Here is an 11,273-nt window from a genome sequence, read left to right as displayed (position 1 = left end):
GATAAGTAGGAAAGTATATTTATTTATTGAATTCCAAATATCCAAAATACCTGTTGTTGAGAGAAAAATTGCATTTAAATAAAGTGAATTACAGGCTCTTATAATCTTTCTAATTTTTTAAATGAATCCTGATCCTTAGAATTGTGTTGTATATGTACTCTTTAGGTCAGGTTCCACAATCTTCCATTATAATTAGTTGTGGTTTTCTGTAATTATCTCTACCTTTTGCTAAGAGAAGTATTCTTGATCCAGAGTAAGAGTTATCTGTAGAGTATTAGAACAAATATTTAGAATATAGTTGGGGCTTATGGAGTTTATTAAGTAGATGTTCTAGGTTGTCCTCTAATATTCATAGACTATCTTAGAGTTTTTGAATGGTATTAAGTAGAATTCAAGAGTTTTTGATTACCACCAAGGTATGCATGCCACTAATATGCTCCCAGAGTTGTCCTATCATGTTAGTCTTTACTAAGGTTGGTTCGCTGGCACCACAAATGCATAGGACTATTATTTTCATCCCTCCTTTTGAAGTTTGTATGGCACTTCAAGTACCATAAAAGCTAGTTTTCGTAGAGGGGTCATTTAGGTCAATTCCAGTTCAGGCACCTCTGGGCTATTTAAAATACATGCTATATCTCATAATGTGGGCTTAGTTTCCAACTCTGAGGGATAGGCAATAAAGATAATAATGGACTATAATTTTATGAAAGTCTCATGGACAACTATGACCAACCATTGAACAGGGATATTTCCTTAGGCTTTTGTTAGATGGTCTTTGACTTTTGAGTGAGAATTGAAAGTCAAAATGAGAAATTTTCATTTACTATGTATTCATATAGATATATATCAACTTTCAACTAGACTAGGTATTTTAGACACAGCATTAATATCTATACTTCTTGTGACTTTTCAGGTGTCCTAATTATTTCTTGCTTCCATATCTATCTTACTCATCTCCCTTTCTTTCCTAATTAGATTAGGAAATCTAATGAAAACCTAATCATTTTTATCCACATATTTACATTCACCTAATTTAATAAGAACAAAGCATGTCCTATAACAATATCATCATTATTTTAAAAACACAAAGTTCAAGTTCCATCTGAGACTCAAAACATTCTTTTGACTGTGAACCTCTGAAACAAAATTAAATCAAAATACAGTAAAATATTAGCTTTTAGAGATGAAGAGAAGTTTCAATACTTTAGAGGACCTCCTGCTTTTCCAGAGCATGGGAGTTCAAATCAGTTGTGAACACAATAAGACAGCTGTTACCCCTTGTAACTCCAGCCCCAGAGAACTTGACCTGTAAAACATGCTACATGTTGGGAATGTACAAAGAAACAGTGAAAACATTCATAGTCCAACAGGGAAGAAATTTGACTTAACAAGGAATGATAATGAAAAAATGTTTGACCAGCAGGACAAACAACTAATATCAAGGTTCCCGGTTTCACGTATGGGATCGATGATGGACACTTCCGGAATTCTGTGGGATTGGACAACCCGGCTTTTCTAATGCTCTGGCATTTAATACACACACATATTTCAAATTGACTCTCCTCCTTACATGAGTCTTTCCTAGGCACATATCCTATGGTTCTGTCATGCACGATAAGCTAGGGGCTTGATGCAACTTATACTTTGCCGGCACAGGTTGCTGCAATGGTGAGTGGCCAGATCCTTGGAAGAATATCATATTACCTAGTATATAAGTTAAATTTATATTGCTATGATAAAACATTAGGACTAGAGCAATATATTTAAGCTTTTGGTTTCAGAGAGTAGGGTTGAATACATGAAGGTGGATGAAGGCAATGGGAACAGATATGGAAGCTACAATGAAAGTTACACCTGCACTGGCCTCTTGAGTTCAATGGGTCCTGAATTAGAAGCATTTTACCTCTAAAAAAAAATAGAAATGATTGTATTCTTCAAACCTTACAAGCCTGTCTCAAGTGACATATTTCCTCCAGGTAAACCATGCCTCCTAAACTGACACAAAGGTACCAACCATAGACCAAAGATCAATATTCAAATTCCACATTCTCCATTTCCCTTTCCCCTGCTTCTATGAGGATGTTCCACCTCCCACTCAATCACTCCCACCTCAACACCCTAGCATTTCCTCTACACTGGAGAAACAAGTCTTCACAGGACCAAGGGCTTCTCCTCCCATTGATGCCAGACAATACCATCCTCTGCCACATATAGAGCTAGAACCTGTATAAGTAGAGGACACCCATTCAGATTCTGTCAGTACTACACATATTTATCATTAGTGCATATTTCTCTCTCTGTCTCTCTGTCTCTCTCTGTCTCTGTGTCTCTGTCTCTCTATCTGTCTCTGTCTCTCTCTTTGTCTCTCTCTCTCTCTCTCTCTCTCTCTCTCTCTCTCTCTCATACACACACACACACACACACACAGAGAGAGTTATATGCACATAATGTCCCCCCAAAGGTGAAGAAAAAAAGAAATGAAAATGACATTGGAGACACTGCATGTGTAATTTCAGGAGACTTCTTTTATACAGTAGATTGCATTGGTAATTTTATCAGTATTTAAAATACAGAAATAGAACTTAAAATAAGATGATGATTGCAACACTGACATTTTAAATACAATGACATCTAAAGAAAAAATAATTCTACAAAGTACTGTGACTCATTTTCCTTTTATACATGCATATAATTTAATCAACTTAATCATTTTTATCTTCTCTCATTCTCATTTTTCTTAATCAATATTTATGACCCCTGTATTTTCCTATATTTTAGAACTGACAGACAAAAATAAAAGCACATAATACTCCCTTTTCAGAGACTGATTTATTTCATTTAAATGATTGTGCTCTAGGTTGATCCATTTATATATACCTTTTTAAAATTCACAGTGAAATATCATTTGTCAGTAACTGATCTGACAAAAATAAAAGAGTGGTGGTAATGAGGCTGGGACCCTCGTGGTTGGCTGTTAAGAGTGTGTGTGTATGTGTGTGTGTGTGTGTGTGTGTGTGTGTGAGAGAGAGAGAGAGAGAGAGAGAGAGAGAGAGAGAGAGAGAAACTATGTAGAAAGTTGTGTTCATGCTTTCTGACACCTTTAGATTTAGCTTCATAATGTGAAGAAACAATATATGAATATATATGCAGCATGGCCCTTTGCTGACATTTTACGATGCAAAATCATATACACAGGTGAGGCCGTGTCTTAAGTTAGGGTTTCTATAAGACAACAAAAAGAGATCAAAGGGATACAAATTGGCAAAGAAGAAATAAAGGTATCATTGTTTGAAGATGATATGATAGTATACATAAGTGACCCAAAAAATTCTGCCAGAGAATTTCTCCAGATGATAAACAACTTCAGCAAAGTGGTTGGATATAAAATTAACTCAAATAAATTAGTAGCCTTCCTTTATACAAATGATAAACAGGCTCAGAAAGAAAACAGGGGGAAAAAACTCCCTTCACAAAAGCCACAAATAATATGAAATATTTTGGAGTAACACTAACCAAACAAGTAAAAATATCTGTATGGCAATAACTTCAAGTCTTTCAAAAAAGAAACCAACGAAGATCTCAGAAACTCAAGAGACTTCCCATGATCATGGATTGGTAGAATTAACATAGTAAAAATGACCATCCTACCAAAGGCGATCTACAGATTCAGTGCAATCCTCATCAAATTCCCAAGACAAGTCTTCAAAGACATGGAAAAAGCAATTCTCAAATTCATCTGGAAAGGTTCAAAACCTCAAGTAGCAAAAACAATTCTTAACAATAAAGAATTTCTGTGGAAATCACCATCCCTGACCTCAAGCTCCACTACAGAGCAATAGTGATAAAAACTACATGGTGTTGGTAGAGACAGACGGGTTGCACAATGACAGAATTGAAGACCTAGAAATTAAAACCACACACTTACACACACTTGATCAAAGAAGCCAAAAATATACAATGGGGGAAAAACTTCACTAAATGGTGCTGGTCTAACTGGCTGCCTGTATGTAGAAAAATGAATATATAGCTGTATTTGTTATGCCACACAAAGCTTAAGTCCAAGTGGATCAAGGACTTGAACATAAAACCATAGACACTGAATTTAATAGAAGAGAAAGTGGGAAAGAGCCTTGAATTCATAGGCACAGGGGGAAATTTCCTAAGCAGAACTCCAATGGCTCATGCTCAAAGATCAAGAATAGATAAATGGCACAAAAAGAAAAACAGGAAGGATTCATTGTCCTGAGAAGTGTGCCAATGGCCACATTCCGGGACAAGTTCCAAAGTAGAAAAGGAAATATAATCTCAAACTGACTTGCTGGATGCTCCCTTAGGTTATCTTTTCGTTGGCAGCTAAGCAAACAAATCCTTTGTAATGTTCTAAAACCTGTACACAGACAAGAACATCCATGATAGAATTAGCTACTAACTTCTTTTGCTTAAACGAAGAACGCAAAGGACACAGGACTGTGAGCCAGCCCACAGGACGGGACAACTACAATCAACTTGGGGACTTGCTTCCTCTTGTCCCGCCTAGTGAACACCCAGGCCTGTCTCTGCAGTGCTAGATAGATGCCACCTCTACACACTTAGGTTCAAGGGTGTGCAGCACCCTCTACCAGGTGCCAATTCTGGAGAGCTCCTCACAGACAACAACTGGTCACTCATATGGTCTCTATCCGCCTCAGGCTTGACAGTCTGGCCAGGAGAAGAAGCTTGGGGTAGGTGAGCCACAGGAGTAGACCATGGGACAGGGACATAGAGCTGGGAACAATACCTTCCACAGCAACTGGGATGCCAGTGGAAGCCACTCTCACCACACCTGAAGGGTCCCTGTAGGCAGATCCACTGAGCTCAGGGTGCACCACAGCAGGGTCCATGCTAGCCCAATGGGTGGCGGTTGTCAAGTGGTCCTTGTTGACACAGTTTTTAAGCTGTCTGGGATCCGGCCTGTGATAGCTCTGGATTTTCCTGGGCTGCCTCCTCACGTATCTCAATGGACGCCTGATCACTGTACTATGAAGCCTGGGTGGGGAGGGGACGTATATGAGGTTGGGTGCATCCTTTAAGGATCCCTGGCTAAAGCTGAAGGACTCTGATTCATTTTCGTCCAGTGCTGTGCCACGGATCAGCCGTTCCTTCGGGGCCTGGGCCAGTGCCTTCTCATCCACCAGACCACCACGGGCTGTGTTCACCAGGAAGCTCCTTCTCTCACCTACTTGACAGTAAAGTCATTGATGAGGTGGTGGTTGTGCTCAATGAGACCACGATGCAGGGTAGCGAGATAAATGTGGAGGAACAGGTCCTGCAATGTGCTCACACGCTGCAGCCTCAGGGTCTGTTCCATTCCATCAGATAGGTATGCGGTATAGAAGAAGATGTTGAAGCCAAAAGCCTTTGCCCAAAGTGCTACCGCCTAGCCCACAAGACTTAGTCCAATGATGCCCAAGGTCTCCCCACAGATCCTGATAGCTCCTGAAGCCACCTCTTGGATCTGCTCTATACTCTGAACCCGAGTGCCTTCCCAAAATGTACGTCGGTACAAGGTTCAGGATATGGCACAGGGTAGAGTCTGCCGTTTCTTCCACGGATGCTGCTGGTACATTACTTACTCACTGAGATGCCTAGATCCCCAGCTGGTTTGATGTCGATGTTGTCAAACCCTCTGCCAATTCGGACAATGACTCTGAGAGCTTTAAACTTCGTATTTTCTCTGGTCTGTGCGACGGAGTGGGTGAAACATCAGTATTCCCACAGCCTCATTTAGTACCTTCTCATGGATCTACTGTGTGGACAAAGCACCACAGAAGGCTACTGTGGCCACATCCTTCAGGATAGGCATCTCCACAGGGCAGTCCCGGCCATCCATCAGCTCCACCACGGGCCAGGGGTGCATGAACCGGTTCATGATGAGAGGTCGGACACCTGACATTGCTTAGTTGGGATGGGGTTCCCACTACCATGAATTCGCCTGTCCAAAGCTTTTTGTCTTCAGAAAACCCAGGCCGAACTGCCTCCTGTCAAGGAGCCTCATCCCACGTCTTATGGTCTCCAACCAAAGCTCTCAGGTTTCTGTTCCACAGCAGGCACTGAAACCTGCATCGGGTTCAAAGTCTCAACCAGTGGCAGGCCCTTGTTGAGCAAGTGCAAGCTGCCCATTGAAAGGCACAGAGGGCCACGGGGCCCGCAATGAGTACAGCGTTCTCCACTTCTGCGAGCCCTGAATCCTCTTTATGCCACAAAGGGCATTGTTTTTCTACCTGCTTGTCTTATTTTTAGAGCAGATTTAAAAAACAACAAAGGTTGTTTTTCCTAATTTTGGCACAAACCCCAAGTGAAGACAGCATCCGAGTGACTGGGAGGGGTACCTACAGTGCTTAGTGTGTTCAAGACCATCAGGGTCTGTCCTGGGGGAGACAGAGGTTGGCAGAGCCCTGCCTGCATCGTGCTGTCCTACTGATGTGGTAGGCTAGCAGTACTTTAGTTAAAATCATGTTTGTGACTGTTACCATCTGTATGAGTTATTTTAAAGAAATAAAAATCCCAGAAAGAGCAGTCAAAAAAATAGGTAACTGGGACCTCATAAAACTGGAAAGCTTCTGTAGGGCAAAGAGCATAGTCAACAAGACAAATCAGCAACCTACAGACTGGGAAAAAAATCTTCCCTAACCCCACATCCAATGGAAGGCTAATAACCAAAATATATAAAGAACTCAAGAAGGTAACCACCAACAAACAAACCAACAAACAAACAAACAAACAACCCAATAAAAAAATGGAGTATAGAACTAAACTGAGAATTCACAACAGAGGAATCTTCTGTGGCTGAGAAGCCTAAAGAAATGCTAAAGTCCTTAGTGATCAGATAGATGAAAATCAAAAACCCTAAGAGTCTACCTTACACCAATCAGAATGGCTAAGATTAAAACCTCAAGTGACAAGGGCTCAAATGAGGATGCCTCAGGCCTGCTTGGGAGGAAGAAGAAGGCAACCACAATGGGGGAGAGAGGGAGACTTGGGAAGGGAAGTGGGAAGACATGATCTGGTATTGGGTTGGGAAAAAGGAGTGAAGCCCTGAAGGCCAGCAGAAAGAATAGAAACAGGTGACCTTAGGAGATAGGTTGGGAGGACCCTCCAGAATGTACCAGAGACCAGGGAGGTAAGAGACACTGAGAATTCAAAAGTTGTGGACCCTATATGTAATGCCCTACAGTGGGGAGAGGGAACTTGCAGAGCCCACCTCCAGTAGAAAGACAGGGCATCAGGTTAGAGATGGGGTTGTTATCCAACAGTCAAAAACGCTGACCCGTAATTGCTCCTGTCTGAAACAAAAAAAAAAACAAAAAACAAAAAACAAAACAAAACAAAAAACAAAACAAGATGCAGGGGTGGAAATGGAGAAGAGCCTGAAGAAAAGAAGGTCCATGGAAAGGCCCAAAAGGGGGTCCAGCTCAGAGGAGGCCCTAAGGTTTGACACCATTACTGAGGCTATGGAAATTTCACCAAAATGGACCTATCAGGACTGCCGTTCCAAAGACCCAGCAAGCAGCTGAGTCAGATGCAGATATTTGCACCCAACCTACCAACAGAAGCTGCTGACTCCTGTGGCTGAATTAGGAAAAAGCTGGGAGAAGTTGAGGAGGGCCATGCTGTAAGAGGACCAGCAGTCTCAATTAACCTGGACCCCTGAGATCTCTCAGACACTGGATCACCACCCAGGCATAATACACCAGCTGATATGAGGCCCCAACACATATACAGCAGAAGATGCCTGATTCTGGTTTCAGTCATAGAAGATACACTTAACCCTCAAAAGACTGGGGGGCCCAGGGAGTTTAGAGGTCTGGTAGGAACATTCTCATAAAGATGGGGGGTAGGGGAGTGTAAAATGTGGAACAATAGAATAGTGGAGCAGGACGGGAATAAAATCTTGATTGTAAAAATGAAATAAAATTTAAAAACACAAAAAAAAAGAGTATGGCAACTCTTAAGAAAGAAAAACATTTCATTGAGGCTGGCTTACAGTTCCGTGGTTTTGGTAATTATTATCAGGGTAGGAAGCATGGCAATCTATCTGTAGGTGACATGGTGCCAAAGAAGAAGCTGCAAGTTCCATACCCAGGTGAGCAGGCAGCAATGACACACTTCCTCCAAGAAGGGCTGTAGATTTATGTTAAATCAATATATTATTGGACAGTGGAGAGGGAGGCGGAGAAAAGGTAGAAAAACAGAAGAGGAACAGGGATTGAGGAGAAAAAAAATCAAGATGGAGCCAGAGAAAGCAGACCTGGATCTTGCTGGCCATAATTGGCAATAGGTACATAGGAATATTTTAAGGGATTCTACAGGTCTTGTATTTCATATAGAAGGGCAGTTTGTATCTTTGTCCATTTGATGTAATCTTATGGTGTAGAGGGTTTGTGGCTTCAGAGTTTGATATATAAACCTGTATGAAAAGCTATCAGGTCTTAAAGTCATGTCTGTGCCAGGTGATTGGGTAAAGAAACACACCAGGGCAGAAGCACCAGAGTGGGCAGAGTGAACCCCCTGGGAAGGGACTCTGTGGAGAGTGTAGCTCGTGGACTAAGTGACAGAGTTGGTACACACGACTCCTAGGCTCCAAATTAGAGCAGCATCCACAGAGTGAGACTGCAGGCAGAAGGGGGGGTTGATAAAGAGAAAAGCCATTAGCCATTCCATTTCTAATAATTATTGCAGCAACTTATTCAAACAAGGCTATTCCTGAGAATAGGGACAATGCCTATGAGTCTGGTAGAATCTTGCTTTGGCAACCATCATAGTTAGTACAGTGTCTCTTGATAGACAGAGAACTTGTCATTGATACACTATTATGACTAATTACTAGTGTGTTGGTTATATACTAAGAAACACTGTTGAATGAATAGATGGTGTATAGAGTTATGATACTACTTATGAAACAAATAAACAGCAAAGACCCTGTAAAACATTAGGTATCCAGCCTCATTCCTGAAAGCCTGTTAGAGGTCGTTAACTTAATTGTCATTTCTTGACATTTCAAATAGTCATCATTTTGAACATGAATAAAAACACTAAGCTTAAATTTTAAACTTTTAAAGAAAATAAATGTTAAACTTTATCTTTCATTTCTTGTGAAATAACTTATTCTACCTTACAAATATTGCTTAATACTCAGTCTTCTGAATAGAAGAATTTTTATAAAAAAAACATAAAAGTAAGAACTGAATTATAAATTTCAAGAATTACATAAGGCTGATGAGAAATATAAGTATGTATAACCTAGGTGTCTGACAATTATAACTAATTTTAATTTTCAGGAAAATACGCACTTTAAATTAGTATCACCATTCTTCAATATGCTTCTTTCTTTATACCAAATCCATTAAATTATATTACAGAAAAGTTACAGATGTAAAATATGTAATCTCTGAATCTCTTAAAATATCAAAAATTAAATTTTCTAAAACTCCTACGATACTTCAAAGAAACATCAGCTTAAACTGATTAAATACTGTGCACTTATGTTCTCTATTTTATTTATCACATAGATTGAGTCTGGAAGATAATTATGTTTCTGTGATTCATGATGTATTGCCTCTATTCCTGAATGTTCATTTATCAGATTAAGTGTGAATTTAAAAGTATACATACAAAGATGTGGTAGGGAATTAATTGTTTTACTTTGTACATGGCCATTCTAGTGAATGCAGAGTAAAATTTAATTCAAAATCTCAACATAAATATTTAACTGAATTGTTTGCTGTGAAATACATCTGTGAGAGTAACTGCCACTCCTTGTCACCAAATTCTCAGTTTATAGATCTACAAAAACAAAACAAAACAAACAGAATAAAAACAAAGGGAGTGCAGTGCTATAATGTGTTGCTTGAGGATAAAATTTCAGGTATTTTCCTTAAATTGCCTCTTTATAAAATGTCACAGTATGAAGAGATTTGTACTCACAGTTAAATGTATACATTTTATAATTACACATCACAGTGATTTTGGCTTTTATTACTCTTTCTGAAGTATAATGAGAAACTTCAGAATGCTTAAGATAAAAGAGAATTATTAAACCCCTAAGTTTTTCTGCTTGCTCTTATATGAGTGAATTCTGCTTCTCTTGCTAAACTAAATACTTCATGGCAAGAATATTGCAGCCCTTTTTTTGTGGATTCTTCCTAATCCAGCAGAAAATAGTAGACCCTTAAACATAATGATAAAACAAAAAAAAAAAAAAATGCTAAACAGGTGGGGATACAATTTAAACGACTTGGTGAAACAAGTTAACAGAACTCACTCTCAATCCCAAATATGGCAAATGGAAAACCATGGATACAAATTGATTAAAGCCAAGTTAATTAAAGTAATCTTTTTTAAAATTTATGTACACCAGGTGCCTCCTCCTTCAAAGGTGGGTTCTAGAAGTCAGCACTAAATGTGAGAAAGATCGGGGTAGATAACTAATTGCTCAACATTCAAAAGAAATAATGGATCTTGAGAAAATTAAAGTTGAAACTGTTTAGGAGACAAATATTTGTAGAGTGAAGGATAACTAAAAAACATTATTTACTGGGGGAAAAAATTCTGCGTAGTCCCAAAACCTAAACCAAAAAGAATACTTAGATAAGCTGCTATAAAATGTGATTTTAAAATATCATTGTAGAAAAGATTGATACCCTCGTGGTAGTGGTTGAACACTCAGACATATCAGAAGACAAGAAACCACATCTCAAAAGCCACTTTGCAAAACACTTCAAATCATTAGTATATTTTCCTTCTTTTTCAGACAAGAATCTGACTCTGCTAAGAAAGTTTTTACTTAAGAAATTCTGAGCAACCGAATAAACTAAACTGTAGTCCTTAAGAAAAGTAAACGTAAAGTAAAAGCAGCAGAGGAAATCATTGATTTTGTTTTATTTTCCATTTTCTGGCAACTTGATATATTTAACACAACTGAGATTTATTAAATAATTTGTACATCTGAGTTCAAGGATTATATGAGTTGAATGTCTTCTCCTGAGACAAGGAGAGGCATCTTCATCCCAATCAGTTATTCTTGAGTCACCATTATCTTTAGTTGTGTGTGTGTGTGTGTGTGTGTGTGTGTGTGTGTGTGTGTGTGTGTGTTTATTTCTACAGGTAAGTTTAGATGTCAGAAGAGGCCTTTGAGTTCTGAGACCTGGCTTACAGACAATTGTGAATGATATAACCTGGGTGACTGGAATGAATGCTAATCTTCTTCTAGGAAAGCATAATAATGTCTTAGCTGC

General features: G+C 39.2%; 1 pseudogene across 1 annotated transcript; it reads right to left on the bottom strand.

Annotated features, from left to right (window-relative positions):
• Window positions 1–4,581: 4,581 nt before the first annotated feature.
• LOC308428327 (C-terminal-binding protein 1-like) lies at window positions 4,582–5,932 on the bottom strand (annotated as a pseudogene). Its single transcript has one exon. The product of its transcript is annotated as a C-terminal-binding protein 1-like (transcript).
• Between the last annotated feature and the right edge of the window lie 5,341 nt (window positions 5,933–11,273).

The sequence above is a fragment of the Micromys minutus genome (genome assembly GCF_963924665.1).
Source record: "Micromys minutus genome assembly, chromosome: 12".
NCBI classification, from domain to species: domain Eukaryota; kingdom Metazoa; phylum Chordata; class Mammalia; order Rodentia; family Muridae; genus Micromys; species Micromys minutus.
This window is presented reverse-complemented; position numbering and strand designations above follow the sequence as displayed.